Raw genomic sequence first — 21,285 nt, forward strand, 5'->3', positions numbered from 1 at the left:
AGGGTTCTCTGTGTAATATAGACCCATGTTTGTTTGTTTTTTTTAATTTTATTATTACTATATATATAATCTAACACTTCACCTTTGACTCACATTCAGATATATATTTCAGTGATGTTAATTACATTCACTATGATGTGCTGTCATCATCACCATCCATTACCAAAACATTTCTGTTATTCCTGTACATTTGAAGCCTTAACTTGTCATTCCCTATCTTCACCCCATCCTCCAGTAACCTACATTATAGAGTCCGACTCTATAAATTTGCTTATTCTAAATTATTTTATATTAGTGAGATTATACAATAATTGTCCTTTTGTGTGTTGCTTAGTTCTCTCAACATAATTTCTTCAAGGTTCATGCAGGTTGTCACATGTACCAGGACTTCACTGCTTTGTGTACACATTTTAACTGAATTCTAAATTCAAGTATTTTGAACTCCTGTAAATGATTAATATTTGTAATATCCACCGTTTTTGTGGGTATTTTGTTCCATATGTTCGATATGAATTTTTCTGTTTAAACCATATTAATTTTTGTCTATTGGGAATGTGATATATCCTACTACTTTTTGTCCCTTTAGTTCTCTCTCTGTATATATATTTTAATGCAATTTTATTGAGATATATATTCACAAACCATATAATCCATACAAAGAATACAATCAATGGCTTACAGTATCATCATATAGTTGTGCATTCATTGCCACAATCAATTTTAGAACATTTTCATTACTCCAAAATAAAGAAAAAATATAAATAGAAATAAGAAAGAACACCCAAAACATCCCATACCCCTTATCCCCTCCTATTATTTATATATTATTTTGTCTTTTTCTGTTTTATATATTTCTTCAAATCTATGCTTGTATCTTTCAAGATTATTTTAAAGTTTTCTGCATTATAAGTTTTGTACTTCTCTGGTTGAGTTTAATCCCTACAATTTTATCATTTTTCTTGCATTTTTAAATGGGATTTTCTCTATGCTATATATTCTAACTGGTTATTTTTGCATATGTGAAGATACTGATTTTAGTATATTAATTTTATATTCTGACCCTTTATTATATCTTATACATCATTTATTTAAGGTAAAGCATGTAAAATAAATGCTCAGTATCATTCTTGAAAGTGAAACATTAGATGGAAGTCTCATTAAAAACAGTAAAGAGATAGATGCTACTTGTCAAAATCAAAGGATATAATTTTTGGAGGATAGTACATTGAATTAATACATGAAACAGAACTAAAATATGCAATAAAAATATCCAGATGCATGAAAATTGAAGTTAACAGCAGAATTCATTAATGTAGACAGATGTAGTTACATAAAGATCAACAACTTTCCTGTCTCTATAAATAATTAGTACGAATAAATGGGGAAATATTCTTTTAAAATAAAACAGAAAGTAACTGAGAATAGTCTCAACAATTAATGTGGAAAAATTCTATTAAAAATTAGTCATACTTTGTTTCTATATAAACAAATCATTTTAATAATCTGGAAGGACTATCATATGTCTGCATGAAAATCCTCAACATTTTAACAATATCAATTCTTCCCCCCAAAATATTATTTATATTCTAATCAAAATTCTAATTAGATTTTCTGAATTAACCAAAAGATGTAGAAGTTGAACTTAAAGTAGAAACTAACGTAAGAATTTGAAAACTTCAAATGCAAGAAATTATCATGAAGCAGCAATCAATAAAACAATGTATTTCAAAAGGAATTAAGCACAACACCATTACTTCATCTCGCCACTTTTGGTCTAAAAGTCATCTTTTCAGGCCTGTTCTCCCCCCAGCTCCTGAAACATGTACCCAGTGGCGCTGCATCACCTCCATACAGAGGCCTACTGGGATTCTAGGGTCTCAAACTGATTTCTAATTTCCCTTTCCAACCTGCCCAGGCCCCGTATTGCTTGGTGCACAAACAGCTCTACCTACCAAACCCCCCACCCTCGTCCAGCCACCATTTCTGTCACTGGGACCAGCTCAAACCCTTGCCTGGACGTTCACTCCCTCATTTGTTCTCCAAAACACTTCCCTGCTGGTGCTTGCACAACTTAAGTTCTATCGTGCCTTCCTCCCTCCCAATCCTCCCATGATATCCCAGAGTGGGATTTATGGATAAACTGGGGAGTGGAAGCTTTAGGCCCCTCACTTTCCAGGAATTTTGTTAGTGCCGGCAGTTGCTGAGGATAGCATGAATCCATCGTACTCTCCAAAAGTTGCTATCCTCGGTGTAAAAGCCCTTTTAAATTTATAAGAAAAGGAATAAAATGCATAAAGGATATAAATGTATTTCACAAATGCAGTGATATAGGTGAATAAACATGAGTAGTCACATAAATATACTAATAACCAAGAAAGGCAAGTTAAATAGCAATGCACCTATCAAATTTTCAATGATGAGAAAGCTTATAAGATTCAGTGCTCATTCAGGTGAAGTTTGATGTTGTAGCACAATTTGCAGAAGCTTTTGGATATGCAGTTCAAAGCTATGTGTTAAGGACTTGAAAGACTTTTTTTAATAGTCTAGTAAGTTATCTTAGGAAAACTTAAATCCAGAGAATGATTCCTATGTAAGCATTTTATTTCACCACAATTTATAATTTAGATATTGGGAACACAGTACATATTCAATATTTTTTTTTTGAATTGTGTAAACTTTATTTTCGTTATCGATAAAGGAGAGGTAATAGTATCTATGTCACTACATTGTTGTGAGATTAACATAGTCAATATTAAGGGTGATTGTAGTTGTGGTATAATTAATTGGATGGAATAGTAAACCCACTGGTCAGTGTACATTTCATAGTAAAGCACTTTAGACGTTTCTAACAGGGATTTAAAGCAGGAGGCTGATTTCAGAGGTGGAAATAGAGCTGGAAGGAAAGACTGGAGAAGTAAGTGAAGAGTGCTGTTTCCCAAGGGCCAGAAAGTCATCACCAGATCCCCACATGCACCTCGCTGCTGAGCTTATGGGGTTGCCTTGCCCAGGGTTGCAGGTGGAACCCACCCTGCTAATGCACAGTTACCCAGGCCCACATGCCCATCAGTGAACTTGGTCCCCATTGCCCACGGCTGCTAATGCAATGGCCAGAAGCAATTTGCTTCTTCCCCCAATCCTTCAGTGCTCCCCCTCCTCCAGTTTCCCTCCTCCACTCTCCAAGTCTTGTAGGAAACCAGTTAGCAGAATGGTGGAAACCCTGTCTGCAGGCTGAAACCCTGGGGATTCAGGGGAAGGTAAGGCAGGCAAGAGTGGACCAGCCAGACAAAAGGCCATGTTTTCAGAAACTCCCTAACATAGGGTGAAAGTGATGAAAATCATCCCACATGCTTCTAGAGAAACAAAGGTTCATAATTATTTGGCTACAAGTTCCACGAGGGTGTGGGTTGCTTCTCTCCCGTTTCCGCTTTTATCCCAGCAACCTGGATGTTGGTATGCACTCAATGAATATTTGTAGGTTTGGGGCAAGTTATTACTTTTAAAGAGTGTTTTGTTTTTTATTCTGGGTGATTATGTGGTTGACTACAAATTTTCTGTATAGATGTTTGTGTTTTTAGATTTGTCTATAATTAGCACATTAATATTTAAAATAAGAGCACACATTTTAAAATTAAATACAAAAACAAGGCAACATAGATGTAAGTGAGCCCCAGGAGAAAGACAACAATAAGTAACCTAACGAAGAGTGATAGGGACAACGATGTTCAAGGAGGTGACCTCAATCCTAGTTGTCCTACAGCACTGATGGGTGGGGTTGGCTTCGATGAGTTAATTGAACTCTGAGTTTCAGGTTCTGTGGCTTTGAAAGTGCAAAGTGCTGTATATAAAGTAACTCATTTTTCATAGATAAGATTTTTATTGAAGGTGAGGTTTGGGATTATTATTAATATTGATTAAGATATTGATTCACTTTGGGTTTCACAATAAAATGGAACTTTTTTTTTAAAAAAGAGATAAGTTGAAAACAAGAAAAAGTGCAGTGGAGATATCTATTAACTTTTTAACCCTCTTAATTGCATTCTACTTCAAAGGCCCATAGGGTTTTATCAACAGACAACCTGCATCTATGGCCCTGAATGGGCAGAGAAGTTTGGGATGATGTCACTGCCCTACTTAGACTTGTGCATTTAAGCCCCTCCACACTCCATTTCCATCTGGATGAGTCCTGCCTCTTCATCTGATGGTTGCTTCAACCAGACACCAGATACAGAGGCTGGAGCAAAACGGTAACCAATGTCCTCGGATCATCTATGCTGACACATCCTGTGCGTTCTTGACAATATCTGCGGTCGCGGTTACTACTTCTAGGGGGAGAGGCGGCCGGTAGCCGAGCCCTCAGCTCTCGGGGCTGCTCAAGGGGTACCGGCGGCGGGGGCTCTTTCCCGGAGGCGAGGGCGAGGCGGAGGACGTGGCCGGGGTCCTCGGCGGGAGGCGTGCAAGGTATGGAGGGCAGCGATAGGGACAAGACACTCTTCATCCAGTAGGAGTATGCGCCAAAGAGATTTATTCAGGGGTGATTACAGGTTATATAGGCTGGTAAGAAGGGCAGGGCTGGAAAGGAGGTGAAGCAGCCTTAAATGGCAATATTGAAGGGATAGGGGCTAGGATTGGTTCTGAGAGGACGCAGGAGCCGTTGCAGCGGGGCGGGGGTTGTTCTGGCCACGGGCATGCGCGCTGGCGGTGGCAGGAGTGGCCTTGGCACCAGGGAGTGTGTGGGTAAGATAAGGAAGTGGGGAAAGGGCAGTTGGGAGAAAGGCGGTTTCCTCCGGCAAGCCTCCCCTGCCAGTGGCATTTTGGGTGAGGAAAAGGGAGCTGCCTTGACCTCGCTCCCCAGGCTCGGGGGGGCTGCAGAGGGCACTCACGCCCGTACCTACTACCCTCCCCAGGGGGTGATATCAGGTCCCCTGGCCCAGGCCTGGTAAGTTGAGGTACAAGCTCAGACACCCGCAATTCCCCTTTCTTTTCTAATTAGAGGAAGAGGCTTTACCGGAGAGGCCCACTACGGGTGAGGGAAGGGGGAGGTTAGGGAAGGGAAAAAGGGGTTGACGGTGGCTCAGCGAGGCTGGAGCTCAGTGTTGGTGTGGTGCCCGGGCGCTTGACAATGGCTTCGCTGCAGCGGGCTGGGTGAAGGTGAGGGGTTTAAAGTTCAGGGGTTCAGAGAAGCTGGAACTCGAGGCGAGAACGATGTTCAGGTAATTGAGAAGGGTCTCGCGGTTGGCGAGTCGACCGGTGGCGTTGAGGTCGCGGAGGGTTGGCTGTCATCTTGGAGTGGGGGGCGTCAGAGGTGGCGAGTCGCTGATACTGGATTTGCACGAACGAGGAAAAAATGGCATCCGTTTGTTTTCTTACAAGCTGGACAATTTTGCGGATGAGGCAGGGTCCTAAGATGAGAGCTAGAATAATTATTAATAGGGGGCCAAGAAAGGGAAGGATATATGGGAGAATGGGAGTGAAAAAACTGGACCAATAACTGGTGGCTTCACGATCTCTTTTACGCTTTTCCAGTCTTTCTCGGACCCTTTTCAGGCTATCCTCGACGAGACCTGTGGAATTGGCATAAACACAGCACTCTTCTCCTAGGGCGGCGCAGAGGCCTCCTTCTTTGAGGAGGAGAAGGTCAAGACCTCGGCGGTTTTGGAGCACTACCTCAGAGAGGGAATTGACAGAATTTTTTAGATGGTGAATAGCGTTTTGTAAGTGATGAATGTCTTCGTCAACAGCCGCCCTGAGGTGAGTTAGGGCGGAGTCTTGACTGGCTAGTGCAGCAATTCCGGTGCTAGTGCCGGCAAGACCTAGGAGGGAGGCAATTGTAAGGACGGTGATGGGCTCTCGCTTTTGCAGAAGGGCAGGAGCCGCAGTTTTTTCCAGACGGAGGAAGAAGTTTTCTTCGCTGTGGTATAAGACCCTAGGGATAAGGACAATTAGGAGGCAAGTTTCTTTATATTCATTGATGACATTCGTGCTGAGACAGGGGGTAAGTCCTGTAGAGGAGCAGAGCCATTGGGAGGAGTTATGAGGAATGAGAAATTTTGCCGAGCTGCTGGGAGATGAATAGCTGGCACAGGCAGTGAGGTCGGGAGAGTTACTGGAGCGAGGGCGGACGCACTTTCCCGTATAGGAGACTGAATGAAAGGTTAGGGGGACGGCAGAGGTATTCCAATTGCATTTCAAGGGGCTGTTTTCTGTGCTTTCTGAAAAGGAGAGGTTGGAGGCAACGGGCTCGTATAGAGAGGAAGAGGTGGAGAGGCAGAGCCAGCAGGATGAGGTAAAATTAGGGTTGGAGGAGTTTACTGAGGTAAAGGCGGCTTGGATGAGGCTGAGGAGGGGAGAGGAATAACGAGAAGGGGGCAGAGGAAGCTGGGGTGGTGGGGTTGGCGATGCGCTGTTTGTAGCTGAGGTGCGGCTGGAGAGCTGTGGAAAAAGAGGGTTAATGACCTTGTTGGGACTAATGCTAGAGGGTGTTTTTAATGCAGTATTTTGGTATGGTTGGCTTACAGCCTCCTTTTTTATTAGAATAAGTGATTCTCGGTCGGCTCCTTTCTTGTAGATTTTGAAGCTCCAAATTTGACCGAGTAACCAGGAGGGATTAGTGGGGAGCTGCACTGTAAGATTAAGATGTGTGCAGGATCCCTTACTTTCTTGGCCGAGCCAGTTAACAGTAGGGAGTTTGCACCCTGTAGGGGCCCACTTTAGGGTAAGGTAATGATTAGGAACAGGAGGCTTCCAATTAGTGGCTAATGTTTCACACCCCCAGTATGCACAGTAGTACTCGTTGGGGGAATTACAGTACAATTTTCCAGGATTTGAGGATGGGTACATGTAATATTGGGCTTGGGGATCACTTACCTTTCGAGCGCAGGTTTCTTCGACTCTGGAGACAAAGGTGGCGAAAGGCTTACTCGGCTCCTGGAAGAGCTTGGTGAATTTATTAGGCCGACAGGCAAAGCAGTTGGCAAACGCGCGTAAGGCGATGCCTCTGAGGACAGTCCAGAAGGTAGCAGGGACATTAATATAAGCAGACGCATTTAGAAATGCTCCAGTGCCCAAATAGGCTTCAGGGGGATGATAGACTCCAAGGGCTGCGTCTTGCTTACTTTGCTTAGCTGCTTCTGCCTGGAAGTGAGCACGCCAGTCAACAAACTGACCGGGGTTAAGAATGGAACGGGCAAGCGAGGCCCAGTCTTGGGGGATGCAATAGTCCATGCCGAGATCCTGCAGTATTTGGGAAGCATATGGGCTACCTAACCCGTCCTCCCTGACGGCCCTGCGAAGTTGCTTAATAGTATCTGAGTCAATGGGACACCAGTCATACGGTTTCTGTGGGGTGGGGGCAAGGTTAAGAGGAAAGCAACGAAAAGCACGAGAGAAAGGAGGACGCGCTTGCAGAAGGCTTGGCGCGGGAGTGGGGGTAGGGGGAGCGTTGCCCCAAGGGTTGCCTTGAGGTGTAGAAGGCAGCCAGGGGTTGTTAGTCGGCAGGGTGGAAGGAGCGGCGGCAGCTGCCGGTAGCGGCTCCGAGGGGGTGCTTGCCGAAGGGGGAAGCGGAAGTGGGAGGCCCCAAGCGTCGCAAGATGGCGGCGCTGTGGGCGTGGCTAAGACGCAAGATGGTGGATCAGCCCCGCCCTGTGAAAGGGTGGGGCCCAAGGCATAAGATGGTGGACTAACTCCGCCCTGTGGAAGGGCGGGGTAAAGCGTATGCGGTTTCCGGCTCAGCTTAGGGCTGATGTCATCGCTGGAGCATTTCCTCCCCTCGATGGAAGAAGAAGGAGGAAGTTCGCCATCTTGGCGTGGCGCAGTGTTATTTTGCTTTTTGGGAGTCACCTCGAGCGCGTTGTTAATCTGCTCGACTAAGGACTCCGTGTCTGAGTCATGATTTGAATTAGTATCGCTATCTGAGTCTGTTGGCTGGGTTGATAGGGCCTCCTTGGATTTAACGAGGCCTCGATCAGGGGGGAGGGAGCCTTGAAGGCAGGAGCGGATGGTTATCAAGGTGGGGAGCAAGCCGGGAGGGAAGCGCTTGCTCTCATGTTCCATGGCATTAGTGACTCGATCAATAAGACGATCATAAGTAACAGGGTCCCAAAGATGGCAAGTGGTGAGCCATGGGTTAAAGGGCAGCAGGAGGTCCCAGTACACCTGCAGCTGCCGGACAGACACTTTACAGCGATGCGTGTCTAGGAGACCCGCTAGAGCACGAACTTGAGGTGCCTGACACGTAGATATACGATTACCCATAGCTGAGGGGGGAGGAGGGGGGTTTGCTCCCGAGCCGGGCCGGCCCGGCTGGCAGGGAGGAGGAGGAGGAGTTGTTTACCGAGCAGAGAGAATGAGATAAACTGTGGCCTTGAGGCCGAAGGAGACGGCGAGAGCGGAAAGCAGTGCCCTTTGGCAACGGGAGTAGTCGGGGGGGGCGGTTGCAAAGAGGCACACGGCACCAAATGAGGAAATAAAGATACAAAGAACTACAGCAAAGTAATGGAGGGGAAGAGGGAGAGTGTTAGGAGGAACAGGGGTCATAGAAGTGCGCATACAAAAGGACGAAGAGAGCGTAGGGGAAGGGAGGAGTTCCTACTGGATGAAGAGAGCGTGGGGGAAGGGATGAGCGGCTTCGGAGCAGTGAACCTCCCACGGCTCCAGAAGCGGCGAAGGAGAGGCGGCCCTTACCTTGCAGGCGAGGAAACGGGAAGCTGGAGAGGCGTCCGGGCGAGCGGGCGACCTGCCAAACTGTTGTGTGGAGACGTTCCTCACACGGGGCACCAGTTGCGGTCGCGGTTACTACTTCTAGGGGGAGAGGCGGCCGGTAGCCGAGCCCTCAGCTCTCGGGGCTGCTCAAGGGGTACCGGCGGCGGGGGCTCTTTCCCGGAGGCGAGGGCGAGGCGGAGGACGTGGCCGGGGTCCTCGGCGGGAGGCGTGCAAGGTATGGAGGGCGGCGATAGGGACAAGACACTCTTCATCCAGTAAGAGTATGCGCCAAAGAGATTTATTCAGGGGTGATTACAGGTTATATAGGCTGGTAAGAAGGGCAGGGCTGGAAAGGAGGTGAAGCAGCCTTAAATGGCAATATTGAAGGGATAGGGGCTAGGATTGGTTCTGAGAGGACGCAGGAGCCGTTGCAGCGGGGCGGGGGTTGTTCTGGCCACGGGCATGCGCGCTGGCGGTGGCAGGAGTGGCCTTGGCACCAGGGAGTGTGTGGGTAAGATAAGGAAGTGGGGAAAGGGCAGTTGGGAGAAAGGCGGTTTCCTCCGGCAAGCCTCCCCTGCCAGTAGCATTTTGGGTGAGGAAAAGGGAGCTGCCTTGACCTCGCTCCCCAGGCTCGGGGGGGCTGCAGAGGGCACTAACGCCCGTACCTACTACCCTCCCCAGGGGGTGATATCAGGTCCCCTGGCCCAGGCCTGGTAAGTTGAGGTACAAGCTCAGACACCCGCAAATATCTTCTCAATTTTTCCACTATCTTCTATTTTAATGGAGAAAAACAAATGTGTCTTCTCCTTTGAATCTATTTATATAACATTTATTTTCTGCCATGTATTATGAAATGGGTGTTTGATTTCCAATTATTTTTGGACAAAAGTGTATATTTTCCTCCAATACTTTATATGGTATTTGCTTTTTTTTCCTGAGACTAAAATTTTACATAGGTATTTCTGATTCTTTTTTAGTAGGGAAGATTTTTTTTTTAATGGTAAACACTATTTTGAAAAGTTTGGATCCTAGTAATGTTTCCCTAATGAAAATGACCTTGGGAGGGAGATTAAAGCTTGTATTGAGGATGGCAGAGGTTGGACTGTGTCTCTGACGGGACCTAGACTTACAGATTCTGGGCCACACCTCTGAGCTGAAAGGAAAGTCCTCTTTCGGCTCATTGTGTGACTTCAGGCTGCACCCTGAGAACCTGCATTTTCTAATATGTAAAAGGAGAACATAAGGTAAAAGTAAGCTCCTCATTGGTTCTTGGGGAATATTACATTTGATAAAACACTAGAAAACAAATAAAGCCTTGAAATTACTTTACCACTACACTCGATGATCCCCTATGTTAAACATTCATTACATTGTTGATATTAAACACAAGCAACTGGGTTAAGAAGAGTGATCAGCACGGTCAGTTGTCTTGTGTGGTGCAGACATAGCAAATCCTCATTTGTCCGGTGTTGAGGGTAGACCCATCAATGTGGTTTGATGGCAGTGACTCTACCAAAGGGCTGCAGAGATTTTCCTGGCACGCTCCTCCTGCCCTCTTTCTCCCCGTCCTCCCACATCGATTTATTCGGCAGCCAGTTTAGAGTTCTTCATATGTACCAATCACTGTGCTTGTCCTTGCTTCATTTATCTATGTATATACACTAGATTAGCAGATTTCTATTGTCATTTATCAGACAGTTTTTAAATTCTGCATAATGCTCAGCTCCCGTCTGCCAGTGGGGGTGGGATTTGATAGAAAGATCATATTTGTTTATGCAAAGGATCCCAGATTTTGTGATTATTTATATCATGGAATCAAATGCATTTGTGTGGTTACCTACTGCAACAGCATCCTAGAACTTGGGGTTCTTCATAAGCTGAATATCATAAGTAGTATTTGGAATCATTACAAGAGCATAAAGTATATATGAAGCTGCTGTAAATTCTTCCTGAAGTATAACTTCCTCATAACCATTTCTAAACTCTACCCAGAAAGAGGAGCCAATATGTCATTCCTGGCGGTAAGGTTTTTAAAGTTTAACATTTTACCTTCCAGAAATTGTAAAATGTACAGGTTTAATCTCCTGAACAGCAAATGTGGAAGAAATGATTAATTATTCTCCTTAGAATGACCAAGTGTATTTTACATCTATTGCTTTTATGTATTTTGTAGCCACTCTTAGTTCTATTTTAAATCACATTTACATAACTTTATTTTTCTGAATAGGCAGTCTGTTACCCCTTAGATGTAATGAAGGTAAGTTTAGCTTTGATTTGTCTCCAGGGTCTAGCACGCAGAGAGCTGCAAGCAGCAGGATACGGAGGGAGACAGTGAACTGCACTCAGTCATCTCCATTCTGTTCAGTTTCCCTGAAACTGCACATCAGTTTCCATTCTTGAAAAATTGGTGTGGCAAGCAATATGGCAAATGATTTTTGCAAAAACAAACGAAAGCCTCCTATGTAAATGGCAGTGACCCTTTAGTGCTAGTTTTTCCAGTCCCCCACTAAACTGAGAGAAAATGGTAGGAACTTTAAGGACATGAATTGCACCTTGGAGAAGCATGGGATGGACAGAAACTGGATGCAGATGAAATTCTCCATAAAGCACCATTTAACCAAGGGTCAAAAAAAAGAACATGTTGTCTGGGACTGCAGAAATGACCAAATCCAAATACTTAAATCTATGAATAGGATACTGAACTTGGAGACCTGAAATAATGGATCTCATATCATAAGGCTATAATAGAACCAACTCCTGCTTATTTTCTGCACAGTAATATGCTTAGATATTAATATATTAATTCTGTGCATTAATGGAATAAATGTATATCCACCTGTGACTGGTAATATTCTGAGTATTTTCATTGTGTTACCTCATTTAATTCTAACCACATGTAAATGTCAGGCTTTGTTCTTATCCCATTTTCATGCTGAGTGGACTGAGGAATTCAAGATTTAGTAACTTGCAGGGCACAGTGTGGGTAGAAGGGAAGCTGGTTCTGCGGCTGCAGTCTGGCTGCAGAGTCTGGCTCCTCACCCTCTATTCTTGGGTTCCCTGAGTGCCAGTTGAATTGTAAGGACTCTACAATATGTGTGAGACAGCATGCCTTGGTCTGAGAAATCACAGAGCCTCCCAGGGCAGGCAGAGCTTCTTGACAAACGGCAGTCAAACTTTGGTATGGGTTTACCTCAAATAAAGTTTCAGTTATTTTCTGAATACTTTTTACATAGGATACACCTCCAATAGTTTCAAAGATCACAGGTGGATCCTCAAACCAATATATTAATTCAATTCCTATCTCCCTAACAAAAACCCCAGGAATAAGGTGTTCAGTTTATCATTTTTTCAATTTGATTGTGTAGGACAATGACCGTTCAAATTCCCAGTACATGCTGACATATATTATTGTCAGCAAACCTCATCACTCTGAACTGTGGCAATTTCAATGTAAGTTATAAATCCTTTCAACCCACATTTGTGAATCTATTCATTTTCTAAGTAAATTGGGAATTACAGGTAAAGTCCCCAAATCAACAGGCCTATGGAACTTTATCTGTTTAGCGCAATTGAGATGGCATACACACACACACACGTGCACGTACACAGATGCACACACACACTTGCTGAGCATACCTGTCAGGTTGCAACCCCATAGGTGATCTATGTAACCCCAAAGCTCTCTTGGTGCTCTTAGGTGAAACTCACAGACACCACCACGTGACTGGCCAACTACACTGGAAGCTCTGGTTTCAAGCTGTTGGGACTCTTCAGTCAATCCAAACACCCAGCTCTCCTTTGTGTGGTCATTTTGGTGATTTTCCTGATGGCGCTGTCTGGAAATGCCATCCTTATCCTTCTGATACACTCCGATGCCCGCCTCCCCACACCCATGTACTTTTTCATCAACCAATTATCTCTCATGGACGTGATGTCCATTTCTGTCACTGTCCCCAAGATGCTCACAGACCAGGTCATGGGGGTAAATAAGATCTCAGTCCCAGAATGTGGGATACAGACGTTCCTCTACTTGACACTAGTAGGCTCAGAATGTTTCCTTCTAGCTGCCATGGCCTATGACCGGTACATGGCCATCTGCCATCCTCTCCACTACCCTGTCCTCATGAACCACAGAGTCTGTCTCCTCCTGGCATCGGGCTGCTGGTTCTTGGGCTCAGTGGACGGCTTTGTGCTCACTCCCATCACCATATCCTTCCCCTTCTGCACATCCCGGGAGATTCGTCACTTCTTCTGTGAGGTCCCTGCCATAATGAAGCTCTCCTGCTCTGACACCTCACTTTTGGACACACTCTTGTACCTGTGCTGTGTCTTCATGCTCCTCATCCCTGTGATCATCATTTTAAGCTCCTACATTTTTATCATTCTCACCATCCGTAGGATGAACTCAGCAAGGGGCCGGAAGGCGTTTGCCACCTGTTGCTCCCACATGACTGTGGTCTTCCTGTTCTACGGGGCCGCCATCTACACCTACATCCTCCCCAGATCCTACCACACCCCGGAGAAGGACATGGTGGTGTCTTTCTTTTACACCGTCCTCACTCCTGTGCTAAACCCATTAGTCTATAGTCTCAGGAATAAGGATGTCACAGGAGCTCTGAAGAAAATGCTGAATGTGGAACCTATCATTCAGGAAACTGTAAAGTAGGAAATTTATGTAGTGACAAACTCTTTTCCTTTTCATTACACATCAGAATTTTAAATCTTACTCCAGATTTTTATACCATCTTGCACTTCCTTCTTTTCACCATCTCTGTTTAGGGATCTGTTTTCCTGTACTAGAAAGCTTTTCATTTTCCACTGCTTTTCCTTTTAACATTTATTAGACAATCATATTGTATAAATGTTATTTTACTGCAATTGATAACTGTACTGTGAGTCTGTAGGAAATATAAAGTTAAAACCTTTAGAAGTAAAATTTCGTGGGGTGTGCAACTGATGCTCCAATAATAAAGAGAAAGAGGCAGAGAGAGAGAGAAAGAGAGTGGTTGAACGTGGTTAAAATGGTGGAAATTTGAGTTGTATATATGTTTCCACAATAAAAAGTTAAAAAAAAAAACTGATAAAAATGGTGTACGTGTGGTTTTGTACTATTCTTATTTATGCCACTTTTGTGAAATTTTGAAATTATTTTCAAAAAAGAGTTAAAATATCAGTCTTTCTTATATTTACTTGAGTTCCTATCACATTTGGTGGCAGAGTAAGCAATAAACCTGCTGTTGAACCCCTCAAGTGAAATTTTCTTTTCATCTCCTGTCCTCTTTAATGCCAGAATTTCTATGTTTCCTTCTATTAATTTTGATCTTTTTATAGGTATTCTATATTTTTAATTCTTATTTTCACTTTTTCTGGTACAAGGAAAGTGTTCAAAAAATAGACTGTGGTGATGAATGCACAGCTATACAATGGTACTGTTAACAACTGATTGTACACTTTGGATGATTGTATGGTATGTGAATATATCACAATAAAATTGAATTAAAACATAATACCTGAAACTATCAAACTATAACCCAGAACCCATGAATCTTGAAGATGATTGTATAAAAATGTAGCTTATGAGGGGTGACAACGTGATTGGGAAAGCCATAAGGATCACAGTCTCCTTTGTCCAGTGTATGGATGGCTGAGTATAAAAATGGGGGCAAAAAAAAAAGGCACCCCCAGTGTTCTTTTTTCCTTCAATTGTTCTTTTTCACTTTAATTTTTATTCTCATCATTTTTGTGTGTGTGGTAATGAAAATGTTCAAAAATTAATTTTGGTGATGAACGCGCAATTATGTAATGGTACTCTGAACAATTGAATGTATGCTTTGTATGACTGCATGGTATGTGAATATATCTCAATAAAAATGAATTATTAAAAAAAAAACAAAAAGAAAAAAAACACAGTCAATAATGTCCTTTACCCTTTTGATTGATTTGCCTTAGTCCTAAGCAGATCCACTTCATTCATACCTCTAATTGAAAGTCTGAACTCTTTTTCAGCATTTTAAGCAGTTGCTATATAAAGTAATACTGATATTCATACTTTCCAAGCACTATCTCCGAGTTTCAGGTGTCACACGGATACCCAAAGTCCCAGAGACTAGCCAGGTTATACACAAAGAACTCAGCAACTCAGAAATGGAAGATAACCATTACAACTCAGGAGGAGATGCGACTGCTTAAGAGCTTGCAATCTAAGGACCATTACCATAAGCATTCACTTGATAAGCTGTGCTCTAACATTCAATTCCCAGAGTTTACACATTGTAGTTAGTCCATATTAGTGAGACATTATAATGTTTGTCTTTTCATTTCTGGCATAGATAAATATTCACAAACTCTCTCAGTGTCTGTTTGTCTGGAAATATTTTAATTTCTCTCTCATTTTTGAAGGAGAGTTTTGCCAGTTATAGAATTCTTAGTTGGCAGTTTTTTCTCTTTCAGTATCTTAAATATATCATACCACTGCCTTAAGACAGGCCCCTATACTACTTATAACATTTTTATAAACAGTTCACTCTTTTGCTACAGAAATGCTATTTTGGGATGTAATGTTTTATTTCCTGAATATATATATATATATATATATATATATATATATATATATATATATTTATGCATAGACATCACACTAATCTAAGTATAGGTGTGTGTGTGTGTTTGCTAGTAGGTGTAAATTTCTATATATGCATGGGTATTTGTGCTATGAAGATAGATATTTAGAAACACACTAATCTAAGTGTAGGTACATGTGTGTTTGTATCTGTAAATTTCTATATATACATGGGGATTTGTACTACACAGATAGATATACAGATAAAGATACTTTTTTTCTCTGAAATTCTTCAAATTCTTCTTTGAATTCTAAGTGAAGTGCTTAATAATTTGGTAGCAGGGACAGGAATAAGCATTGCACACTGGGGTAATTGCAACAGTATTCACGGTTTGCAGTGGGTGAGGTGGCCTAAGGGTACATTTATGGGTGAACAGAAGGGTGAGCTGTGGGAAGGGTGACAGTGGTGTATACACAAAATAGAATATTGAACAGCTGCAAGAAGGAATGAAGTTGTGACACATGCAACTAGGTGAATGAAACTTGAGGACATTATGTTAAGTGAAATAAGCCAGAAACAAAAGGACAAATATTTTAAGTCCTCACTAATATAAACTAATTATAATGAGCAAACACTGAGGCTTGAATTTGAGAACATAGATTATCAGGAGATAGGACATGGGCAGAGATTGGGCAACTGATGACAAAGGAGAACAGAATGTTCAGTAAGGCTGATTGCAAAACTTCCTAGATTATAAGCTCTTACAGCATTCACATTTTTTCATGAGTTTTAATTGTTATTTAAGAGATATTTATTTGGTATAAAATTTATAGTCTCTGTAGCACACTATCTAATTTAACCTGAGATATTTATTTGGTATAAAATTTATAGTCTCTGTAGCACACTATCTAATTAAACCTGTATGGTCAGTTTATTTAAAAAACATAATTATATGGAACCTAGAGTAAGGACTGAGATCTTGTTATTCTGTATAGGTTAATGCAATATCCTAATACATCCCAGATTGCTTTGGGCCAAAAATAAAATTATTTGCAAAGACCCCTTGAGGGATTGAGGAAAAATGTGGAAATATGAAACTTCCTCATCTGGAGAATTCCTGATATTCTCCCTTGCATTGGGGACCCCCAATTTAATCAGTGAAGCCCTCAGTCTTGGGGCTTGCCCTTATGAAACTTATTCCTTCAAAGGAGAATCTAAACCTATTAACAAGTATGCCTGACAGCCAACCACAGAAAACTTCTTTTGGTCTCTCTCTCAGTTAACTCTGCAAATAAACTCACTACCCTCCCTCCTATGTGGGACATGACTCCCAGAGATGAGCCTGGCCCTGACATCGTGGGATTGAGAAAGCCTTCTTGTCCGAAAGGGGAAAAGGAATGAAGCAAAATAAAGTTTCAGTGGCTAATAAATTTCAAATAGAGTCAAGAGGTCATTCTGTAGGTTCTTCTTATGCATTATGTAGAGATTCCTTTTTAGTTTCTATTAGATATAATATTATAATATTATATATATAATATAATAATATTATATATATAATATTATAATTCTATTAGAATAAATGGAAGGTAATATGTAAATCTATTGAACTGTAATCCAGTAGACTTGATTGTTTATGGTGATGGTGTAACTAAATAGCTTGTATCATGGGACCCTGTGATTATGAAAACCTTGTGACTGATATGCCTTTTATCCATTGTTTAGGCATATAAGTAATAAAATAAGGACAAAACATATATATAAATAATAGGGGGGATAAGGGGTATGGAATATTTTTGGTGTTATTTTTTATTATTTTATTTTGATTTTTTTCTTTATTTTGGAGTAATGAAAATAGTTCTATCATAACTATATGATGATACTGTGATCCATTCATTGTATACTTTGGATGGATTATACGGTTTCTGACTCTATCTCAATAAAATTGCATTTGTAAAACAAGAATAATAAATATGTATGAATCTCACTATCCTACTTTAAGACTGCCACTAAGGCTATGATTTTCGGTATAGTAATATAAGCAAATAGAATAATGTACATATAGTGAGAGTCCTATAAACCAATACATAAACACATTTGATATTTGACAATGAATTAAAGTATAGTTAATGGAAAAAAATAATAGTTTTAAAAAAATTGATGTGGGAACATTTGGACATCCATATACAAAAAAATAATACCTTCTTCCTAAACCAACCAGTGTACAACAAAAATTAATTCCAAATGTCAATTTGTAAATTATAATATTTTATTAAAAACATAGAAGAAATTCTGCACAAATAAGGTTAGTCAAATTCTCTTAGAAATGACAACAAACCTCAAATCATGAAGGGGAAAATACATTGGACTTAATTAAAATTAAAAATAAATTTCTCAGAAAGAAAGAAAAGACAAGGTATAGATTGGGAGAATTTATTTGTAAAGCACATATTTGCATCCCGACTAGTTCACAAAACGTATAAGGAACACTTAACACTTCAGAGGAATAAAATAAACAATACATTTGAAAATTAATACACTTTACCAAGAGGATAAATGATTGAACATAAGCACATGAAAAGATGCTCAGCAGCAGCACCATTATGAAAACGCAAATTTAAACTAATGTGAGATACCATGGCTAAAAACAAATGTGACAACAATGCTAAAATATGCATGGCATGTGTAACAACTGGACTTCTCCTACAAATGCTGAATGTATAAGGGCACAGCCACTTTGGTACAATTTGTAATTTCTAATAGCATATACCCATCACAGGACCTCAATATTCCACTCCTAGGCATTTATATGAGAGAAATGAAAATTTATGTCCAAGCAAAAACTAGTATTTATATCTGTAGAGTCACTCTATTTATAATCACCAATATCTGCAAATTATCCTAGTGCCCTTCAATATGAGAAAGGACAAAACAACTATGGGAAGTTCATTTAATATAATATTATTTACCAATAAAAGGTTTAAAGTATTGATAAATGCAAAATCTTAAGTGAATCTTAAAGGCAATATTTTGAGTGAAAAACAAGAAAAATTCAGAAGGTTACATAGGGTATGACTCTATTTATATGAGCTTCTTGAAATGGCAAAACCATATGATGGAGAAAAGAACATTAGTTGCCAGGGGTTAGTGTGGGAGGTTAGTGCGATTACAGAGAAGTAGCAACAGGGAATATCCAGAAACTATTCTACATCCAAATGTGGTGGTGCTTACAAGAATCTATACATGTGTTAAAATTCATGGAACAGGCTGCCTAAAAATAGGCTTTTGTACTGCAATTTTAAAATGATATTTTAAAAATAAAATGAAAAGAAAAATGGGCAAAATTCAATGAGCTATAGTTATTCTCCGCTCTGTATCTATTTTTACTTCAATAGTAATTTTATAATTAAATGATTAGTCTGATGGAACAAGAAATGTTAATAGAAGTTTTTCAGGCTGTAGAAATAACACACCAGGTGGACACACTAGATACAAGAAGCAATGAAGAATACCAAGAGGATAAATACGTGGGTTCCAGAAGTCGTGAAGTATATATAATAGGAAGACATAATAATCCCAAACTTGTGTGCACCTACTACCATTAGCATCTAAACATGGACTGCATAAAATGACATAACCCAAAGGAGAATTTTTAAACAACCAAATTCACAGTTGGAGATGAAAATGCAATTTATTCATTATGTAAAATATGAGATAAACATCAATACAGGCATAAAGCACTTGAAAAGCACAACTGACTAAATTATTCTAATTAGCACGTTTATCGTTTAATGCTCCCAGGGTACACAATGCACATATTTCTCAAGTGAATTTTGAGCATGTTTCAAATTAGGCCATATATTGGGCTAATAATCAACATATCACAGTGGTTTAAAATCACAATAGGTGCATTGTCTGAGCATAGTTGCTTTAAAACTGAAATCAATGACAGAAGGATAAGTACTTCTAAGAACTGTGGAAAGGTTTCTGCTTTCCTGATAGGACCTGACTAATCCGCTCATACCACTATTGTGAAAACTGAAGAACAGATATCATAACACTTCCTGATAAGTATCATATGCCAGGTAATCATCAAATGCTCTCTGTCCTATGTGTCACTCTCTCAAGAGTCTCCTGAGGTGGACACTTTGCCAACACATTAACCGAGGAAGAGCTGAGACACAAGGGATGATGAGAAAGGTGGTGACTGCAGCTCACAGACCCCCGTGCTGGGCTTTGGCACCAGGCTAACAGAAGGCATTCGATCCCTGATGCCAGCATTTTGGACAATTCCATAAGGGCCATTTGTCCATTCATCAAATCCTGTGTTTGGCCTCATGAATGAGCATGAAAATCACTTAGAAGGAAGCCATGAGGACGACAGGAAAACCTAGTTTTCAGGCTCTGACAGAGCCCAGGATACGGGCCTCTCCTTCTCTGCTCCTTTTTCCTTAGGATCCACAAGAAACTTCCACATTCAGATATATTAAAATTTATTGATATACAAAAGTTGCTTAGGCACAATTTCTACTTGGAACCTCTTCCCTCACAAACCGGAGCCAATTATTTCCTTGAAATTTCCCCTGGGCAGTGGCTATTAGTGGCACAAAGGGCTGTGTTCCCAGGGGCTTGCTCTAATGTCATTGTGTCCACACTTTTTCAACTAAACCTGAACCCAGGGTCCATTGTAAGAAAATATACCGTTTTCTGCTACGATCTCAGTCATCTTAAATATGCCTTCTCATCCTTGCCTGCACCTGAAAAAGGACTGGACTCAAACCAGAAATCCAGACTTGCCTGTTTGCATAAGAAAAGGCTATTCACTTGTGTGTGTTTGCTGTTATAATTTTATTCATTTCCTTTTCTTCCCCTCTCTTCATGAATCACCCCCACATCTCTCCTGCACTGCTCACTGTTTTACTTTATTAGAGAGGCTGTAAATTAAATTAGAATATAAAATACAGATAAGGAAGGTTCTGACACAAGGAGACCAACATCTTGTTTTATATTCATTAGATTGAAAACTCATTCCATGAGATTGAGCAGAATTGATAACTACTAATGGAAGTCATGAGTGAGAGAACGACAGCACCTGACAGAGCCAATGCCAGCAAAACAGGTAGGGACAGGAGCAGCTCTGCTGGCTGCCCGTGGTTTCAGTGTGCAGAAGGCTAATTTTAAACACTCAAATTTAATTTTGGTGTGTTTTGTTTTATCTTAAAAATTGGAAATAATTATTTTCACATATTATTGCTATTTAACTAATAATTACATCTGTCACCTATTACCATCACTTACCAAGCTCTGTGTTACATATTCCAGTGGTATAAATAAGTAAATGAATTCCTGTCATAAAAATAAAATATATGCAAAATCCCTTATATTTTAGCAGAAATTCTGGAGATTTCTCATAATATATTATGAAAGAGCATGCAGGCATTTATAACTGAATCATCCACACAGCTTACTGTACAGTTTCTGCATATAATTTACCCAAATATTGAGTTAATAATAAACATATTTAATATGATATGGATGGGTGGATGAAAAAAATAAATGAATACATATATTTACAAACAATATTTCTTGCAACTCTTCAGATTTGAAATATAGTCTTCATGTCTTTGCAGAAAAGGCAATAAGTAACTTGCTTTTGCTCTTGGAGAGATGACAGCACCCATGCAATATTCTACTTACCCCAGGAAAACTTTTCTGAGCACTGTATCCTCCTGCTGCTGCCAGTCTATTGGTAAATAAATGATCTCGGTTTTACAGTTTCTATTCAAATAAGTTCAGAAGTTTTTATATTAACTCATATTCCTTTTAACAGAAAATTCTGTTATCAAATGCAGAGCACTTGGCTTTCCTTATATGTCTTTGCATGTTTAAAAACAATAGGAGAATGGGTTTATGATGGAAAAAATGTAAATGCTGAAGGAATCACACGCTTAATCCTTTTGTCAGTGATTTATAATCACATTTTTTACATTTTTGTTGTGAAATATAATGTATATACAGAAAAGTAATAAAT

The 21,285-nt window shown here is 40.7% G+C and overlaps 1 pseudogene; it reads left to right on the forward strand.

Moving 5' to 3' along the window:
- The first annotated feature begins 3,056 nt into the window (after positions 1-3,056).
- On the forward strand, positions 3,057-13,363 carry LOC119519795 (annotated as a pseudogene).
- Positions 13,364-21,285: the final 7,922 nt, after the last annotated feature.

The sequence above is a fragment of the Choloepus didactylus genome, chromosome 24, assembly GCF_015220235.1.
Source record: "Choloepus didactylus isolate mChoDid1 chromosome 24, mChoDid1.pri, whole genome shotgun sequence".
NCBI classification, from domain to species: domain Eukaryota; kingdom Metazoa; phylum Chordata; class Mammalia; order Pilosa; family Megalonychidae; genus Choloepus; species Choloepus didactylus.